At 41.7% G+C, this 19,629-nt stretch overlaps 1 protein-coding gene across 1 annotated transcript in view; it reads right to left on the reverse strand.

Annotated features, from left to right (window-relative positions):
• SPSB4 (splA/ryanodine receptor domain and SOCS box containing 4) overlaps positions 1–6,074 on the reverse strand; it is a 166,435-nt gene extending 160,361 nt beyond the window's left edge. Inside the window, exon 1 of the mRNA XM_066599076.1 lies at positions 5,699–6,074. The gene's annotated coding sequence lies outside the window, so the exon portion shown is untranslated. The remainder of the gene's footprint in view (positions 1–5,698) is intronic.
• Between the last annotated feature and the right edge of the window lie 13,555 nt (positions 6,075–19,629).

Here is a 19,629-nt window from a genome sequence, read left to right on the forward strand (position 1 = left end):
AATGTAGCATTACCTACCCTGTGGCAATGCGTTGGTACAGATCTGTGTCTCTACTAACAAGACTGAGCACCATGTCATACAGCACGCAGTATTGGAACTTAGTTTGAAAAGCAGAACATCTGCAAGCTTTATTGGCCAGCCCAAGGTCCAGATCTCAATCCCATTGAGCATCTTTGGGATGAATTAGAATGCTGTATCCATGAATGCCTAACATGCCCATCATCCCGCACATCACTATCTGAAACTCTCTTTAAGGAATGGCAGCAAATTCCTTCACACATCTATCAGAATTTGGTGGAAAGCAGCCAAGGAGGGTTACTGCAGTCATTGAGGCCCAACACTATATTGGAAAATGTGAATAAAATCAAATATCATCACCCTCCTTATGAATCCCAATATTTTGTTAACATAATATATATACGCCACACCCTGCTGTTGTGATGCGTTTTTGAAACTGTGTTGATTACTGCAGCATTCAGGCAAGCAATACTGGAAGCTTTGCAAGTGGCTGTTTAAGCAGTTCAGTTCTTATTACTATGATTTTGTGTTGTTCTGCACTCAGATCCATGGGGCCTCACCAGCCAGAATATGGGGATGTTGGGCCTCACCGAAAATCAAGAATTTTGCTCAACCTACCTAGTTATTGGTCTTCTAAAACCAGTATAACATTTAAAAAGTAAAAAGACTCAGACTACTGTAATAAAGTACTGTCTCAGCTAAGCCTTACCAACTAGGGGGCACCAAGTGTTAACTTTGGGTTAAATGGTACCCCGTGCAGAATTCTTTTTAGTTCCCGCCCCATCATAAGAAAAAAACGGAATATATTGCACTAATAGGCAGTCTGCTGTATTCTGCCTGTGCAGAAAGCAATATACATTACCACCCCAGAACAGTTCAGTGAATACAGCATCAGGACCAAGCTCATAGCAAAAATACTGCTCCAGAACCAAGCTCAGTACATAAATACAGCTCCAGAACCAAACTCATAAAATAAATGCAGTAGCATAACTGTACTCATAGGTAGTCTGCCCGTATTCTGCTTGTGCAGAAAGCAATATACATAACCACCCCAGAACAGTTCAGTGAATACAGCATCAGGACCACGTTCATAGCAAAAATACTGCACCAGAACATAAATACAGCTCAGTACATAAATACAGCTCCAGAACCAAACTCATAACATTAAGCATAACTGCACTCATAGGTCTGTCTGCCTGTATTCTGCTTGTGCAGAAGGTAGCAGCATACCCACACCAGAACAGCTCATTAAATAAATACAGCACCAGAACCAAGCTCAGTAGATAAATACAGCTCCAGAACCAAACTCATAACATAAATGCAGCACAAACCAACCACAGTACATAGATACAATTCTAGAACGAAGCTCACAACATAAATACAGTAGCAGAGTTAAAGGTGCATTTACACACAAAGATGATTGCTCAAAAGATGGCTTTTGAGTGATCATTTTTGCACAAACTACTACTTGGTACTAATGCCTATTAGTACCAAATAGTAATGTGTGAGCCACCATGAGCTGTATTCCGAGAACAGACCACCCGCTGTACTGGGCTGACAGTTGAGACAATGTAATCAAGCACTCCCTGGGCAGAACACAGCGTGCAGTTGGTCTTATCAGCTGTTCTGCTGAAGGATGGATTTCATGCAGAACTGAAATCCATCGTTTGGCAGAAAAGTGAAAGATGGGCACATTTACACGTAACGATTATTGATCAAAAGATGGCTTTTGAGCGGTAAATACTGTGTCTAAATGGGCCTTACGTAATCATGTTACAGAGGTACTGATGGATTGACAACAGCACCTTGGAATATCAGAGTGAAGAACTAGGAGAGGGATGAACTACCTAGCTCCACTAGACACTGCCACACAGAGGAAAAAGATTCAATTTTTATTCTATTTTCTATACATTACTATAGGACTGCCATCTTCCTGAACATTTACAGTTTTATTTTACAACAGCCATATGGACCATAGAAATCTGTAGTTGACTTGTTGACTTCTATGGTAGAGCATTGTGGGCATACTCTGTAACCTGTGCAGAGGTCATTGTGCAGGGAGGGGGAGGGAGTAAGCTGTGACATCAGAATGGCGACGCTATGGCCTCTGATTGGCTGCTGTAGTCATGTTGGGACCGTTCTACAACAAACATTGGGTGGACCACAAGGCTGCAGCAGTGAATCACCAGGGCTGAGGACAGGTAAGTACCGACAAATTCGTTGTTTTAACACATGTGCATCTGTCATTAAAATTTCATATAGTAACCAGACAAACTCTTTAATTTAGTTGCTCCTATGCGGTCTTCGCCATTTATATAATCTGCTTTACTCCCTTTCTAAAAGGAATTGATCCCTACTGGTTTATGAATAGAATGTCAGGACTACAGTGAAGACTGACACTTATAATGGAGGGAGCCAGGACAATATAGTGCTACTTGCGTTAAATGCCTGTAAAACTGCACACGTGTAATCTAGGCAAGTTGACAACTAGAACCTCCACAGAAGTAGGCAACTTGGATGCCTGGTTGAAGTTATTGGTGGAACAGTAGCTCTACATGCGTAGTTATACGGGAGATGGGAGACAGAGCTAGGGACCTTTCACACGTGCGGAACATTCTGCAAGACACACCAAAAGGCCCAGAAAATTCCAAAATCTGCATGTCTACATGAGGGTTAGGCTTCTTTCCCACAAGCGTATATCAGCCAGCTGTTTTCACAGCCGGCCGATATACGCTATGTTTTGAGAGATAAAATTGGTGAACGGGCATACAAATCAAATGTTTGTGCACCCGCTCAGACAGCATGGGTTCCGGTGAATATGTGCCGAGACTACCATGCCGTCGCCCCTTTTTCCCTCCCTCCCCATTGCAGGCTCACCTCTCTTCTCCTCCCCGCTCGTTCTTTCCAATGGGAGGAGGCGGAGCAAAGCGCCATCCCGTCCCACCTCCTCCCTTTGATGGCTATGGACAAGGGGCAGTGAGAGGGTGGGAGTTTAGCTCCGCCCATGTCCCACCCCTTGTCCACAGCCAGAAATGGGAGGGGTGGGACGAGCCAGTGCTTAGCTCCGCCCCCTCCCATTGCAGAGAACCAGCGGGGAGGAGAGGACAGGTGAGCTTGCACGGGGGGAGGAGAGTAGAGGAAGTGGTTTAGCAGCCTCGCTGCTAAACTCCCTACCACCTGCGTCCGCTGCCATAGGCTACCATAGGAGCGGAGTTTAAACGGCCAGCGAAGAAAAAAGAAATCCTTGTTCATGTGAAACTACGCTCCATACCGGCAAATGTAGTTGTACATACAGTAATCTGAAACAGCCCCGAGGCCCCTTCACACAGGCGTATTTGTGCTTGTATTTGCGCACATTACGCAGGGAATAGAACCCATTGATTTCAATGGGTTCGTTCACATGTGCGTATTTTTCCTGTGCATTTTGATCATCCAAAAAACAATGCAGCATGCTCTATTTACCTGCACATTTGCGCACCCGAAGTCTCCATGGAATTCAATGAGGATATGTAAATACGCTAGGAGATGCATGAAACACTGCATAATTGCGCATGAAAAAATGCCACATCTGGAACTCATTAGACTAATTACTCATTTCAATTGCTGCATCTTTGTTTGCTGTGCCCAAATAAACATGCCTTGCGGGCGCAAAAGGGAACACTAAAATACGCCAATGCATGCGCAAAAAAGCATTGTTTGTTTCGCAAGTATGCAGCGCTCAGGTGCACGCACATATACATGCGCTTATGTGAAGGGGTCAAAGGGTAAATGCACATGGACGATTTTTCCATTTGATTTTTGGACTGAAAATGGGATAGAAATAGCATCCATTCATTTGAATGGGTGTATCACATGGGCTTTTTTTTTAAATTTGGACGAATAAACTTGCAGGATGCCCTGTTTTTGGCCGTGTGCTGTCCTATCCAAGTTGCGGCTGAGAATCTTAGGTGCAACTTTTAACACATTTGTGTATATGTACCCCATGCTGCGTCTTTTGGTGCATCCTGTGGAAATATTCTGCATGTGTGAAAGGTCCCCTGGCAGACCGCACCTTTTATCCTAAGAGACTAAGATAACTTAAACATAAATAAAGAGACTTTAAACACTTCACAGAATCATATTGTCAGAATTTACAGACTATATAACACTTCACGCCCTTTTATATCAGCACATTTTATAAAGTTTTCTGCATTTGTCCTAAAACTACTGCATGGGAAGACACATATTTTCAGTGATACATAATCCCTGTCTAAATGTTTTCTCATTAGTATTACCATAAAGCCAGAACTAGGAAGTGATGCTTTCCTTACTAATTATTGTTGTGCTCCAAAGATAGAACTGTCAACATTGCCCCATATCCACTCTAAATATAATCCACAGTCATAGCCCCCTGGCCTAAACCACAAGGACGCTTGTCTAACTACATGACCTCTTGCTGCTTCAAAACTCAGAGACGGACAGCTACAGTATATATTCCAGGCCACATTATGCACACATAAAGGGTTCAGTTTATAACACCCTGCTAGGTAGTAGTCATAATGGATAATTGCACATTGTAGTTCAATAGACAGCGCACAATTGTCACAATGTATTGCTCTGGGCCCAATTCCTGCTTGTCTGAAAGAACTGTTAATGTGCCACCTACTGTGTGCCCTCACGTCAATGTAGTAACAATAGGTAACAATGTATCTTTCAAGTGAGGGCAGGGACTGACAACAATGGATATAAAGAGCAAAAAAAATAGAAAAGAAAGACCCTAGAAACTCCCTACATGTTCTTAGGTGGGTCCTGAGATATGATGAGGCCAACATGGTAATATTGTAACATATTATATATGTTAGACTATTACAATGTTGCAAAGTTTACTATTGAACATTGCATTCACAGTAAACAGGAATGGTAGTGATAGGTTTGGACGTGGGAAGATATTTAAAAAACAGAGGGTTTATATAAGCAAATCTAACTGATCCAGGAGGTACAGGCTCAGGAGACATGTGGCATAGGATGGGCACACCATAAAATGTCATGATAAGCACACAGCAGACCATGTGCAAAACAGGAACATCATCATCCTGTTTAAAAGACCCAGAACACAAAAAAAACTTCTAAGTAAACACATAAACATTGCAACACTTTCTTAAAATACATCAGCACATGCCACTTTTCTGCAGAGCACAATGTGCCTGGGGTGCATTTTAGGCCCCTTTCGCACGAGCGTTTTGCTCTGTTGAATCTTTGGTGCAGAGAAGCAAAGAAAAACGGAATTAATACAGGAATAAACTGATCCGTTTTTCCCCCATTGATGGATTTCTGAATGCATTCATTTTGCTTCAGTTCCGTTTCGCTTCCGTTATTCTACTGGAACAAATAGCACAGCAGACCGCATTATATATTATAATGTTACAATGTTGCAAAGTTTATCACTGAGCATTGTATTCACCATAAACAGGAATTGTAGTGATAGGTTTGGACCTTTTTAAAAAACAAGAGGACAAGAGGACGTGCATAAACAAATGTAACTGATCCAGAGGCTCAGGAGACATGTGGCACAGGATGGGCACACCATAAAATGTCATGATCCTGTGGAATAGATGAATGGTTAGAAGATAAAGGTGGAGCTGTGTGCTGTACATGGGCTCATGTGTATATGCTGTATTCAGAGGAGACACAAAGCACTTACCTTACAATGAGCAGATAAATCCAGTACTTGTCATTTAAAGCCCTAAGACACAATATAAACCAGAAAAGATAAAAAAAATAGTACAAAGGATCCTTGAAAAACGTTAGAATCCCCTTATGCGCTCCGTCTCCAGATGTGCAGTGCGTAATGCCACCGCCAAGATGTTGCTCCTGGCACGACCTGGGTATCCTGGTAAAGTTACTGCTGGAATGATACTCCCATATTAGGCGCAGGGCACAGTTGTACCCCTTTTGGATCCACACATGTAGTTGAAGGCACAGCTAACTGGCACGCCTGCTCTTCCTGGCAGATCACAGGGCAGCACTAGTCCAGCCATCAGTCATAGAAGAGGATTCTCTCTGCAGCTCCTTGTTTCCCCCCCCCCCCCCCCCTTTGGTGAAGCCCTATGGGGGCTGTTTTGCTTTGTGTTTAAAGATTACCTTTGTCACCCCCACCCCCTGCATAGGAGAGAGACAGCCCAGATGGGAAGAGCCTGCTGCTGAAGCAATGCCCCATCCTGAAAGCTGATCCCTGCTGATCTCATCACTTACAACTCACTAATCCAATGGCTGGGGAATGAGGAGCAGATGGAGACGCCCATACTCTGCCTCCTCTTCTTCCAGGCATCGCAGTCCTTGTATGAGAGCAGAGCACACAATGAAATGAGCCCACCAGCTGGCTGAAAGTGGAAGTGGTGCTCTGCTGCAAGCTACAGGGGTGACAAGAGTGCATGCTGCAAGATACTGCTATGTAGTCGGATTGCATCTACTATAGGCTTCATTGCAACCTATAGAACTGGTTAAATATATGTTGCATGTCATTAAAATGGTCTTATAGCTCATATAAGATATATCTAAGAGTACTATTACTAAATCTCATGATTTAGTGCTAATTGCTGCACTGCAACTGACCTGGACATGCAACTTCAACCCAGCAATTATCAGTATTTTGTAAGTCAACAGCAGGAGCGGGTCCAAAATACGGAAGAAATGGAAATCGTTCCATTATACTTTCTCTTTGTAAGGTTCACTTTTGGTTTTAGCTCACAAGATACTGATGAAAAATTACGACTTGTGAAGGAGCCCTAAGGGACCTTTCACGATGGTTGAATATTTCTGCATCAAAGAGCTCTGACAGACGAGCGCATGCACAAATACGCTGGCTGTTACGAAGTGTATTTGCGCATGAAGCGGTCTAAAGTCTTTTTTTTGCCATTCAAACTTCATGCTATTGAGTATAAAACATAGCATAGGAATATCGCGGGAGAAACACGCTCATGAAAACGAAGCCATTAAAATCAATGGTTTCGCTTTGTCCCATTGTAAGGGCTTATTCAGACGACCGTATATCGGCCGCGTACTTAAGACGGCCAATATATGGCGTCCCTCGACGCAGGGGGAGGAGGCTGGAAGAGCAAGAAGCAGTACACTGAGCTCCCACCCCCTCTCCACCCCCTCTGCACTATTTGTAATGAGGGGAGGCGGATCAGGGGCGGAGCTAATCTCTCTCTCTCTCTCCCCCCCCCCCCCCGGAACATAGCCCTGCCCCGTCCCACCTCCTCTCATTGCAAATAGTGCAGAGGGGCGGAGAGGGGGTGGAGAGTTGGCAGAGAGGGGGTGGGAGCTCAGAGCACTGCTCCTGCCTCTTTCAGCCTCCTCCCTCTGCAGAGAGGGACGCCGTATATTGACCGGCGTGAATACCCGGCTGATATACGGTCATCTAAATAAGCCCTAAGGGTGTGATTTTGACACCCACAAAACGTTCCGAAAACACAATTGTGTTTAGAAATATGCTCATGCCTGCGCAACGTTTTTGTGCAGAGAATGAGTGTATTTTGCACACGTGCTTGCACAAAAACTGTGTGTCTGCACAAGCACCGTTCGCTCACATGGGTGGGGGCATGACCCCGCCCGGATTTAAATGCGTTTTATGCATACCCACATGTACAGACCTATATGGGTCTCTTTGGTGCGCAAATATGCACAAAATAGAACAGGTGGTACTTTTTTGTGCTTGTAAAAAAAGTTTGTGTGCATACAGTATACCCATTCAAAAGAATTTGTGCTATTTCTGTCCAATTTTTGGACACTTATCCTTGGGGCCTCTTCACATGAGACGCAGCGCAGATGCAGATTTTGTTAAGTAATGCGGATTTTGTTCTGTTTTTAACTGTGAAAGGCTTTCTGTGGAACGTTTTATGGGATTTCTTATGTTTTTTTTTTCGCAGACTTTAATTGCAGAATTACATCTCCAGTATATTTGAAATCTGCAACAACAATTCTTCAAGCCTTTCCGCTGTGAAATTTAATCTTGCGGTTTTAATGTAAAGAAACACGGAATTTAACAGCTGCAGAATTCAAGCCCCATAGGGATAACATTGTGATGCAGAAATGTTCGCTCATCCTAATTCCTTCCCATATGAAAGGTCCTTTAAGCGCAAAAACACACATGCGCATGCACTAATACGCTACGGAGCAGCCTATTTTTGTTCAGACTATTCAAACTCGTTTTCGCCAGCTCTTTTCCCGGCCATGATATGTATGGCTGGGAATAGGAAGGACCTGCCCTATCTTTCCAGCATATAGTTAAACCACGTGGGAGGAAGATCAGGCAGATCTCCCATCTCATTTTTTCAAACTCCTGACGTAGAGTTTGAATTGCCAGCGAAGGGGAACAGATACCCCTCATTCGGGCACAATTACACTCCATACTGCCGAGCGTAGTTGTACCTATGGTCATCTGAATAAGCCCTAAGGGCTTATTTACACACGCGTATATCGGCTGGCGTTTTCACTGCAGGCTGATATACACTTCCATCTGAGCAGTTCCTCCCTTTCCCTCCCCCTCATTGTCTCTCTGTCTCTCTCCTCCCCTCTGAGCGGTTTGCAATGGGAGTAAGTGGGACATGGGTGGAGCTAAGCTCCTCTCCCCCTTCCCGCAGCCAGCAATGGAAGTGGGCGGCACAGAGCGGAGCTTGGCTCCACCCCATCCCCCCACCTATTGCAAACGCCAGAGTGGAGGAGAGAGGCAGAGAGCCGGTGATGGGGAGGAAAAGGGGGAACTGCTCAGATGGAAGCGTATATCGGCTGACCGTGAAAACACCGGATGATATACGCTTGTGTAAATAAGCCCTTAGGCTGTATTAACATGGGCGAGAAACTCATGTGAATTCGGTCCACAAACTCGCATAAGTAAAGAACTGGTTATTTTTAGTGGATTCATACACCAAGAGTCCAAGATAGAAAAATCATCCTTTCATTCCTATGGGTGCTTGAAAAAAATCACATTGCACTCGCATTCCTTGAGATAAGCATTGAAGTAATGCATTTTTTCAGAGTTTAACAACATACGAGTTTTTAATGCACATAAAAACGTGTGAAAATTGCATGTACAGCGATGCGATGTGTTTTTCTCACTAAACGTATTACAGGTTTACGAGTGCTATATTGGCATGATGTTCTCAGATACCGCACTCGCTCATGTAAATACAGCGTTTAAATGAAGCACCACTATTATCTACTGGTATCTATCTATCCAGAGGCATAGCTAAAGGCTCATGGGCCCGGGTGCAAAAGTTTATCTTGGGGCCCCCCAACTTCTCTTAACCCCCTTAACGTTGTAACAGGGCGCCCAACTATAATGCTTTATTCATAGTACTAGACTCCCTATATAGAGAAGAGAGACCTTATGGGCCCCCTAAGGCTCCTAGGCCTGGGTGTAACCGCATCCCTTGCATCCCCTATATGTACGCCAGTCTATCTATCTATCTATCTATCTATCTATCTATCTATCTATCTATCTATCTATCTATCTATCTCATATCTATCTATCTATCTATCTATCATCTATTATTCTATCTATCTGTCTATGTCATATCTATCACCTATCTATCTCATATCTATCTATCTATCACCTATCTATCTCATATCTATCTATCTATCTATCTATCTATCTATCTATCTATCTATCTATCTATCTATCTATCTATCTATCTCATATCTATCTATCTATCTATCTCATATCTATCTATCTATCTATCTGTTTATGTCATATCTATCACCTATCTATCTCATATCCATCTATCTATCTATCATCTATTATTCTATCTATTATCTATCTATCTCATATCTACATATCATCTATCTATCTAATATCTATCTATCTATCTCATATCTATCTATCTGTTTATGTCATATCTATCTCTATCTATCATCTATTATTCTATCTATCTGTCTATGTCATATCTATCACCTATCTATCTCATATCTACATATCATCTATCTATCTATCTCATATCTATCTATCTGTCTATGTCATATCTATCTCCTATCTATTTATCTATGTCGTATCTATCTATCTATCTATCTCATATCTATCATCCATCTATCTCATATCTATCTATCTATCTATCTATCTATCTATCTATCTATCTATCTCATATCTATCTATCTATCTCATATATATCTATCTCATATCTATCTATCTATCTATCTATCTATCTATCTATCTATCTATCTATCTATCTATCTATCTCATATCTATCTATCTATCTATCTATCTATCTATCTATCTATCTATCTATCTATCTATCTCATATCTATCTATCTATCTATCTCATATCTATCTATCTATCTATCTGTTTATGTCATATCTATCACCTATCTATCTCATATCCATCTATCTATCTATCATCTATTATTCTATCTATTATCTATCTATCTCATATCTACATATCATCTATCTATCTAATATCTATCTATCTATCTCATATCTATCTATCTGTTTATGTCATATCTATCTCTATCTATCATCTATTATTCTATCTATCTGTCTATGTCATATCTATCACCTATCTATCTCATATCTACATATCATCTATCTATCTATCTCATATCTATCTATCTGTCTATGTCATATCTATCTCCTATCTATTTATCTATGTCGTATCTATCTATCTATCTATCTCATATCTATCATCCATCTATCTCATATCTATCTATCTATCTATCTATCTATCTATCTATCTATCTATCTCATATCTATCTATCTATCTCATATCTATCTATCTCATATCTATCTATCTATCTATCTATCTATCTATCTATCTATCTATCTATCTATCTATCTCATATCTATCTATCTATCTATCTATCTATCTATCTATCTATCTATCTATCTCATATCTATCTATCTATCTATCTCATATCTATCTATCTATCTATCTGTTTATGTCATATCTATCACCTATCTATCTCATATCCATCTATCTATCTATCATCTATTATTCTATCTATTATCTATCTATCTCATATCTACATATCATCTATCTATCTAATATCTATCTATCTATCTCATATCTATCTATCTGTTTATGTCATATCTATCTCTATCTATCATCTATTATTCTATCTATCTGTCTATGTCATATCTATCACCTATCTATCTCATATCTACATATCATCTATCTATCTATCTCATATCTATCTATCTGTCTATGTCATATCTATCTCCTATCTATTTATCTATGTCGTATCTATCTATCTATCTATCTCATATCTATCATCCATCTATCTCATATCTATCTATCTATCTATCTATCTATCTATCTATCTATCTATCTATCTCATATCTATCTATCTATCTCATATATATCTATCTCATATCTATCTATCTATCTATCTATCTATCTATCTATCTATCTATCTATCTATCTCATATCTATCTATCTATCTATCTATCTATCTATCTATCTATCTATCTATCTATCTATCTCATATCTATCTATCTCATATCTATCTATCTATCTCATATCTCTAAATTAAATACGAACATTTATTAAATTGTATTTTAAAAATGACTATATCTCTCCCAGCAGTGGTTATGATAGGTACATGTACAAGTGCAGGGTTACTTCTAGTGTGGTATACTAAACCCCTGAGAATTGAGTAACTATTAAGTTTCATATGTTATAAGTTTCATATGAGATAAAAGTTTGAGCCATCCACACTTTTCCAACCATGTCTAATTACTTATGCGCACACCCGTCCAAGCATGGCTGTGTGAGGTTTAGTCTTGTGCAAGACTGGCGCACGGACCCCCTCTGCTCTCTACATTGCCATTCTGTCATACTGATTATGTAGACCACCTTCATTCTACATTCTCCGGTTATAACATTAAGTCTGGTTATTACATAAAACAAATGATGACTGATTCGTCAGTCGGGAGAAGGATAGCAAGGATAGGTCATACACTCACTCTTCATAGAAAGTTGTACTTTTTCTGTGAAAAAGTCGTACCATTATGATTATTTTAGAGTACTCCCAGTAACAACCAGTGAAAAATATCAGACTATTGGTCAGCCTGGCCCAGTGTTCCCCGTCTTATTATTTGATATTGATCAATGTACGGGGGATTTTCCTCTGCTTCACATATCTTGCTTATCCTTGCTGAGTCAATGAGCTCTGGCTATAATACTAAGTAGATAGCAACCTGCCATGTTACTTGATCCTTATGGCACACCCAGAGGATCACAGGCCCTTTATCTGGCTCTGAGCATTATCTGCAGTCACAACTATACATATTTTACGCTGTGTCTGTCTGCTAAGCCTCAGATTACTTTCCATTTCTGTCATTCCTCTTCCATTTAAAATTGATGGTGTTATATCCTTCAATTATTCTGAAATGAGCATTAGGCAACAAGCACAGAAATAGAGCCGCTATCAGTAGTCTATCCATTTACACCTACATATTACAAATGTAGCATTTACTATTCAATTGCTTTTTCTTGGCACCATGACAACTCCTTCAATTAAGATAACATAGTAGATTCAAAATGGACTATTAGCCTCTGATCAAATCATTGTTCTAATACTTTTCACTATTGCCGTGCTGGCTGTTAACACTAGAACTGCTGTGGGAGTCATTGATGAGCACAGCGGTTATAGCGTTAAATTGGTGTACACTGCAATAATTGGTCTGATCACTATAAGGGATGCAGAGGATGCAGTTGAACCCGGGTCCAGGAGCCTTAGGGGGAGCCCTAAGGCCCCTCTTCTCCATATAAGGAGCCCAGTACTATGAACAAAGCATTACAATTGAGGGCCCTGTTACAGATTTTGCATTTGGGCCTGGAAGCTTCAAGTTATGCCTCTGGGTCCGATTATACCTGTAGACAAGAGCACCTAAGGATTCCTACTATATATATGTATACTGTTGATCCTTATGAATCTGACAAAGACAAAACATATTGTGGCTGTATACCTATCAGATGCTGTAAGAAGCTGTCATGGAGTGCCGGCGCCATTCATGTTGTGGTACGACGCCTGTACTGTATCACAGAAGTAGGTCCTGGCTGGTGTCATGACTTCAGTCCAGTCTGCTTGACAGTGGCGTTGGCGCATGTGCCCTGTCACTCAGCACTGCATGCCAACCTGTACACAGCAATAATATAATGAAGAAGTAGAATAAACAGCCAGCGAACCAGGATACTGTAAACAGGAACAGCATGAAGGATTCAGAGTTTATTGACAGGCAACACATTTTAGTATCAAAATGGCACCTACCTCAGGCCAGTTACCTGTGTTTGTCTACTTGTGATGTACACAACATTTAGATGGCAAGTTGAGGATAACACCTTCTAGCCACTGTTATAGGTAGTATATATATTCCAGCCCCTCCTCTAAGAGGGTGACAGTTATTCCTCTCTTGATGGAGTTCTGATCTTGTCCACGTCTCTGGTGTCACCCTACATTCAGAAAAGTCCCTGGTGTTCTTACTTGTAATTCAGGTGTTACATCTGCTCTGTATACTGTTTAGACTATTGCTATTAAACATATGTCTATTGTCATTCTATTATCCATTTAGGATCAGTTTAGCAATCCATGAGCTTTCTGGCATGGGGTTGCCCTCATCAGGGTGATCACCCCACGTTAGGAAGGGTTTTCCGTGTTAGTACATTAATGTGAGATTTTCCTTTTGTTTAGTTCTGCTATTGGTAGCTTACAGGAAGAACAAATTTGCAAAGAACCCAGCGTTCCAGGTGTGTAAGTGGATGATAATAAACGGTAGGAAAGACACTTACTTGAGTGCGGAGTTTATAGGCATCGGCGAGCCTTTTCAGATATCCATGTCCGCTTAAAAGGTATGACACATTTGTATGGTTTGGTATGAAGGATAGGAACGATTCCAGTTTATTCCAAAACAAAGTGTGAACAATACAGGAAAGTGCAGTGCGTTTTGGTGGACATACAAATCGATTAACCTCTTTTTTCAAGCACTGTACATGATTGAATGAAACATATTGCATAGATACATATAATGAATGACCGGAAGACCTTTCTTCTATGGAAAGTTTATGAAGTTCATATCGGAAGTGCGTGTGTTAGGTGATATTAAAGGGGGAACTTTCCTTACAGATAACATCTCAAGTCACCCTCAAGTGGTCTTTCAGAGGAATAAGACCCTCAGAGACATACCGGTTAGAAATACCTATCTGACTGTGTCTTCGGGAGCCAGCTGATTGCCCCCAGGGCTGAATTGGGAAGAATCTTTGATGGGGCTTTAAGTATTTCTTTATTTGGACTCCATACTGGTATCGTATATTATATAGATTCTAGGGGGAATCTTTCATGGTCATCCGGAGTTAACATTTATTTCTACTTGCCCGTACAAGAGGGAAAGAATACATACTGTACACCAAGAGTTCAGAAATCTTCATAACGTTCTTAGGTCACCGGAGAGCCAGTAAAGGCCCATTTAGACACAAAGATTCTTGCTCAAAACACATCTTTTTGAGCAACATGATCACTCAAAATTCGCTCCAATGGCAGTTTTGAGCATTCACTTTGCATAAGTGTGTAAATTGGCTCACACTGTCTGCAGAAGGCAAGCGGGACCACTATCTTTTGCATACAGCTGTTGTCTTCTCGGAGCCCTCAGCTGGTATACAGCTGAGCGCTCTGAGCGGTGTATACAGTAGACAGCTGGAGTGCTTCCTTCTGCATACTGCTACTGTGTTCTTGGAGCACACAGCTGGTATACAGCGCTCCGAGCGGGGTATGCAGAACACAGCTGGAGCACTGTCTTCTTCATACTCAGGCTGTGTTCTCTGAGCGGGATACCAGCTGAAACAATAGTAACAGCGGTATCCCGCTGAGAACTAAGCGCATGGCCCTGATAAGGCTCATCGTTCTCTTTCAGCTTGCTCAAAGACAACGATGAACAACTCGTTAACAAAAACTGCAAATTGTCAGTGCAGTTAGACCCAACGATTATCGCTCAAAAGACGGCTTTGAGCAATTTTTGAGTGAAGATTAGAGATGAGCGAGCATACTCGATAAGGCAAACTAGTCGAGCGGGTAGCGCCTTATTCGAGTACCTGCCCGCTCGTCTCTAAAGATTCGGCTGCCGACGCGGGTGACAGGTGAGTTGCGGCGGTGAGCAGGGAGGAGCGGGGGGAGAGAGGGAGAGAGAGATCCCCCCTCCGTTCTTCCCCGCCCTCCCCCGCCCGCCGCCGGCAGCCGAATCTTTAGAGACGAGCGGGCAGGTACTTGAATAAGGCACTACTCGCTCGAGTAGTTTGCCTTATCGAGTATGCTCGCTCATCTCTAGTGAGGATCATTGGGTCTAAATGGGCCATTACAAAAAGCCGATCTCCATTTGCAAGACCTAGCCTGTTTTTGTATTACGTGGGTGAAAGGCCATCATGTAGTACTACCTGGCTAGCCTAAGCTTTCCATGGATATATTTTTTTGCATTTTTGCAGCTGCAAACTAGTGGAACACTAAACTAAACGAGAAAATAATCAACTGATGAATAATATAATCCCCGCCATATATGTTACCTTCAATGAAGACATTTTTAGCAGTTACTGTATTCATTCCATATCCTGTAAACTCCGTACAGTATAAGATCAGGTGAAGTTCTTTTTCTACATTGTTTTAACCACTCTCGTCTGTTTGCTCGAGGCTGATACTCCCCATAGCTTCCCCTAAAACAGATGCTACTTGTTGACAGACACGACAAAGGCGAACAGTTAACAATTTTCGACTACACATGTAATTGCAGCCATACTAATATAGGTCTGTCCTGTGCTCAAACCTTCCGTTCCCCTCATGACCAAATTGTGCAGCTGCACTAATCCCTACACAATAACAATGCTTCCACTGCACTCATTCCCTTCCCCCATCCCCACACATATCTCCCAATAAAAGTTTTTTTTCTTGAAAAGCACACTGTAATAATGTAAATTTATTCAGTAATATTTTAGTATCTCACTGTGGAATACCTGAGCTGAATACAATTGTAGTAAGCCCTCAGCTGTGGGAAGTATTAGGTCTCTAAGCTGAGAGGTAACTTGAAGTTCTTGAGCCCCAATGTAAAATCTGTAAGCACTACATGCAACTTTGTAGCGTTACTAAATTGCGGTGTCACGGCGAGAAACCGCAGCAATATTGCATGGACCTGTGATGCGATATTGCTGCGATTTTCTCATAGCGATGCCGTGTTGCCTGTGGGAACGAGTTCTTAGGCCTCGTGCACACAGGGTACAAAGTCTCGCTGCAAAATAATCGTTATCGTTTGTAGCCTGAAAGAACCCATTGGAAACCATGGGCTTCACAGACACGCGTTTTGTAGCAATGATTTTGTAGCCCGTGTGAACGAGGCCACAATGTGAAGCCCATGGTTTCCAATGGGTTCTTTCACATGAGAGATGTTTTGTAGCCTGAAAGAACCCATTGAAAACCATGAGCTTCATTAGGCTGTATCCGCATGGGCTACAAAATCTCGCTACAAAGCATCGCTCATGTGAAAGAACCCATTAGAAACCACGGGCTTCACATTGTAGTGATGATTTTGTAACAAGATTTTGTAGCCCGCGTGAAAGAGGCCTTATTGTTCTAATGCATAGGGGACCCAGACATGGTTACACAGTGCACCCTTAGTACTTGCCTGTTCCCCTGCATGTTGTGCAGCCCTGTGCTAGAGGAAAACATGAGTCTGTTAGAAGGTTGTTTAATAGAGATGAGCAAGCGTACTCGCTAAGGCAAACTACTCGAGAGCGAGTAGTGCCTTATGCGAGTACCTGCCCGCTCGTCTCTAAAGATTCGGGTGTCGGCGGGGGGCGGAGAGCGGCGGGGGAGAGCAGGAAGGAACGGGGGGAAGATCTCTCTCTCACTCTCTCTCCCCCGCTCCTCCCTGCTCACTCCCGCAACTTACTGCTCTCCGCCGCCGGCACCCGAATCTTTAGAGATAACCGGGCAGGTACTCGCATAAGGCACTACTCGCTTGAGTAGTTTGCCTTAGCGAGTATGCTCGCTCATCTCTATTGTTTAACTTTTCATTTTCATAGTTGATGATTAAAAATGACTGTATGTTCTGTTATGAAAAATGTGTACAAGTACGGCCGTATGACGAAACCCTTATAATAGAAAAAGCTCCAGCCTTATAACTTGGTGAATAAACTCTGTACACAATAGCCTCAGGCATCTGGTTTGCCTTCCATATGAACCTCACATCTTGTGCTGCAGGAAGTAGAATATAGGGTCAGTTTAATTATGGTATATTATTCACATCCGACAGATCTATTGCAAAGCTTTCTGCATCTGTTCTCCTTATCTTAATTGGGTTTGCATAAATCCATGCACATGCTAAACACAGGGAATAGAACCCATTAATCTCAATGGGTTCGTTCTCATAAGCGCGTTATGAGAAGTAGAACCTGCTCTCTCTTTCTGCGTTTTGCACAGTAAAAGTCCCATAGAAGTCTACGGGAGATGCTCAAATACGCAAGGGGAAGGGTGTAACACTGCGCAAAACACAAGAAAAAGAAGACAGCTGGCCCTTGTTAGACTTTAATAGTCATTCAATTCCTCGGAAAGGAAGCGTCACGTATGTGTATGAACTGGCCCTGACAGTAATAAGGGCAGACGTGCGCATAACTCTGATTATAGCCGTCTCCAAACCTTATTTATGCGCAAATATGCACAAACGCTCGCGTGAAGCAGCCCTTATTGTGTATTTCCTCATATCCGAATAGTCTAGGTTGCATTATAGAAACCATGCAAAGTTGTAAGCATGTTTTATGGACTGATATAAAGAATATAGCGAAGCAAAGCATCTAATCACTAATTTCTCAGAAGGGTTAAGAGTCGGAGAGAATATACTGAACTGAATATTAATGGAGCTGTCAAATAGAGAAAACCCATTTTCAAATATAAAATTGAGGCGTTTTGAATTCATAAACAGGGGTCCCTAATTCAGAGCCTCCACCATTAGCCAGAGCAGAGAGTGGCTACAAAAAGTGCCTTTCCGTTATTGCAATGTGCTCGATGTGATGCTTCATTTCTCTTGTCGCAGCACTGCAGGGAAATTAAACACTTGCTGCCAGGTTTCCATGCAGATAACAGCCAGATATCTGAAGGTACCAGCACTGGGGCAGACAGTGATATATATATTTTTAAGGCCCCTTGGTGACAAAAAGATATTCTAGAATAGGGGCAAATCCTTTAAGCTATTCTTTATATACAAAAAAAAAATTGTGAATGCAATATAACAAAATGTGATGGTTATTCAGTGTGACATCACTAGGAAAGAAAAGCATTCAGAGACATGAAATGTCAATGACAGAATTCACTCTGGGCTGCAGGTATGCAGTACAATGATCTAAGCTGAGGGTTTAGACACATGTGACCCAGAAAGATCCAAAGGAAAAAAAAAACAAGATTATTGGAGTTACTACCTGTATGCGCTCATATTAAAAAAAAATGGGTCTACTTTGTACATATAAGGGGGAATATATTAAGACTGTAGTTGCATGCACTGCTCTTAATACACGGTGATTCAAAAAGAATGGTGCAAAAGTAAAGCTGACTTCTTCATACATGAATTGACATACAACAGCCAGAATGACATGAAAAGATAAAGGAAATCTTCAAGTATTTAATGCACCTTCCAGATATTCAATGTGGGCGCCATTGGTGACAGCAGATGATGACCTAAACCAATGCATCTCTGCTGGAGTGGAATTGGTAACAGAAAATATGCTGGGATGGTAGAACTGGACTACTGACTTGACATCTGCCGTGTCACCAACAGCGCCCACCTTGAACATCCCTAAGGTGCAATAAAAACTTGAAGAGTTCTTCCATGTTTTCATGTCATTTTGGCTGTTGTGTGTTAATTCATGTATGAATAAATCAGCTTTATTTTTGCACCATTCGTTTTGAAACACCCTGCATAATCCTTAGTGGAATAAGCTGCATCTAATGTATAAAAACGCGCACAGCTCTTCCATCATTCGGCACATATCAAGCCTTCTGTGCACCTAACCAGAGGTCTACGCCAGTTACAAGCTTGAGTAGATTTCTGGTACATTTTATGCCATTTGGCCTTTAGCACACTAGCATATTTGGGGATGTGTCTTGTCCATGTTAATTCACAGGTGGCACACAATCCCATTATAGCCTAAGGGGCTATGCAGATTAATGTTTTCATATGCCTGAGTCCTGTCTTGTTTGTTCCACCCATCCCATAGTGATGACTGAATCTAGTTCTGTCTGCTTCCTCTGGCTGATGGTGGTCAGATGTTTGAAGTATATGTCCTGTTTGAATCCCCTCTGTGTATTGGTGTGCAGACGACTGTACCATGTCCTGTTTGCTGTGCTTGGTGTCTATTACTTGCCTTTTCCTAGCTCTGTTGCCATTTCCAACCGCTGTATGTCCTTCCGTGTACTCCATCTAGCTGCATACAAGCTCCCTTAGGTTTGAGACGTGAGGCCGCCCTTATCGGGACAATCACCTTACTTTTAGGTAGAGTCTGCCAAGCTGTAGTTGGTTAGATAGAGCATTCTCTCTCTTGTGTTTTGGGTTTCCCTTCTCTTGGTAATATTATATGTGTATATGGTGGTCCATTGTTGTGATATTATGGGGAC

The sequence above is a fragment of the Eleutherodactylus coqui genome, chromosome 1, assembly GCF_035609145.1.
Source record: "Eleutherodactylus coqui strain aEleCoq1 chromosome 1, aEleCoq1.hap1, whole genome shotgun sequence".
Taxonomy (NCBI): domain Eukaryota; kingdom Metazoa; phylum Chordata; class Amphibia; order Anura; family Eleutherodactylidae; genus Eleutherodactylus; species Eleutherodactylus coqui.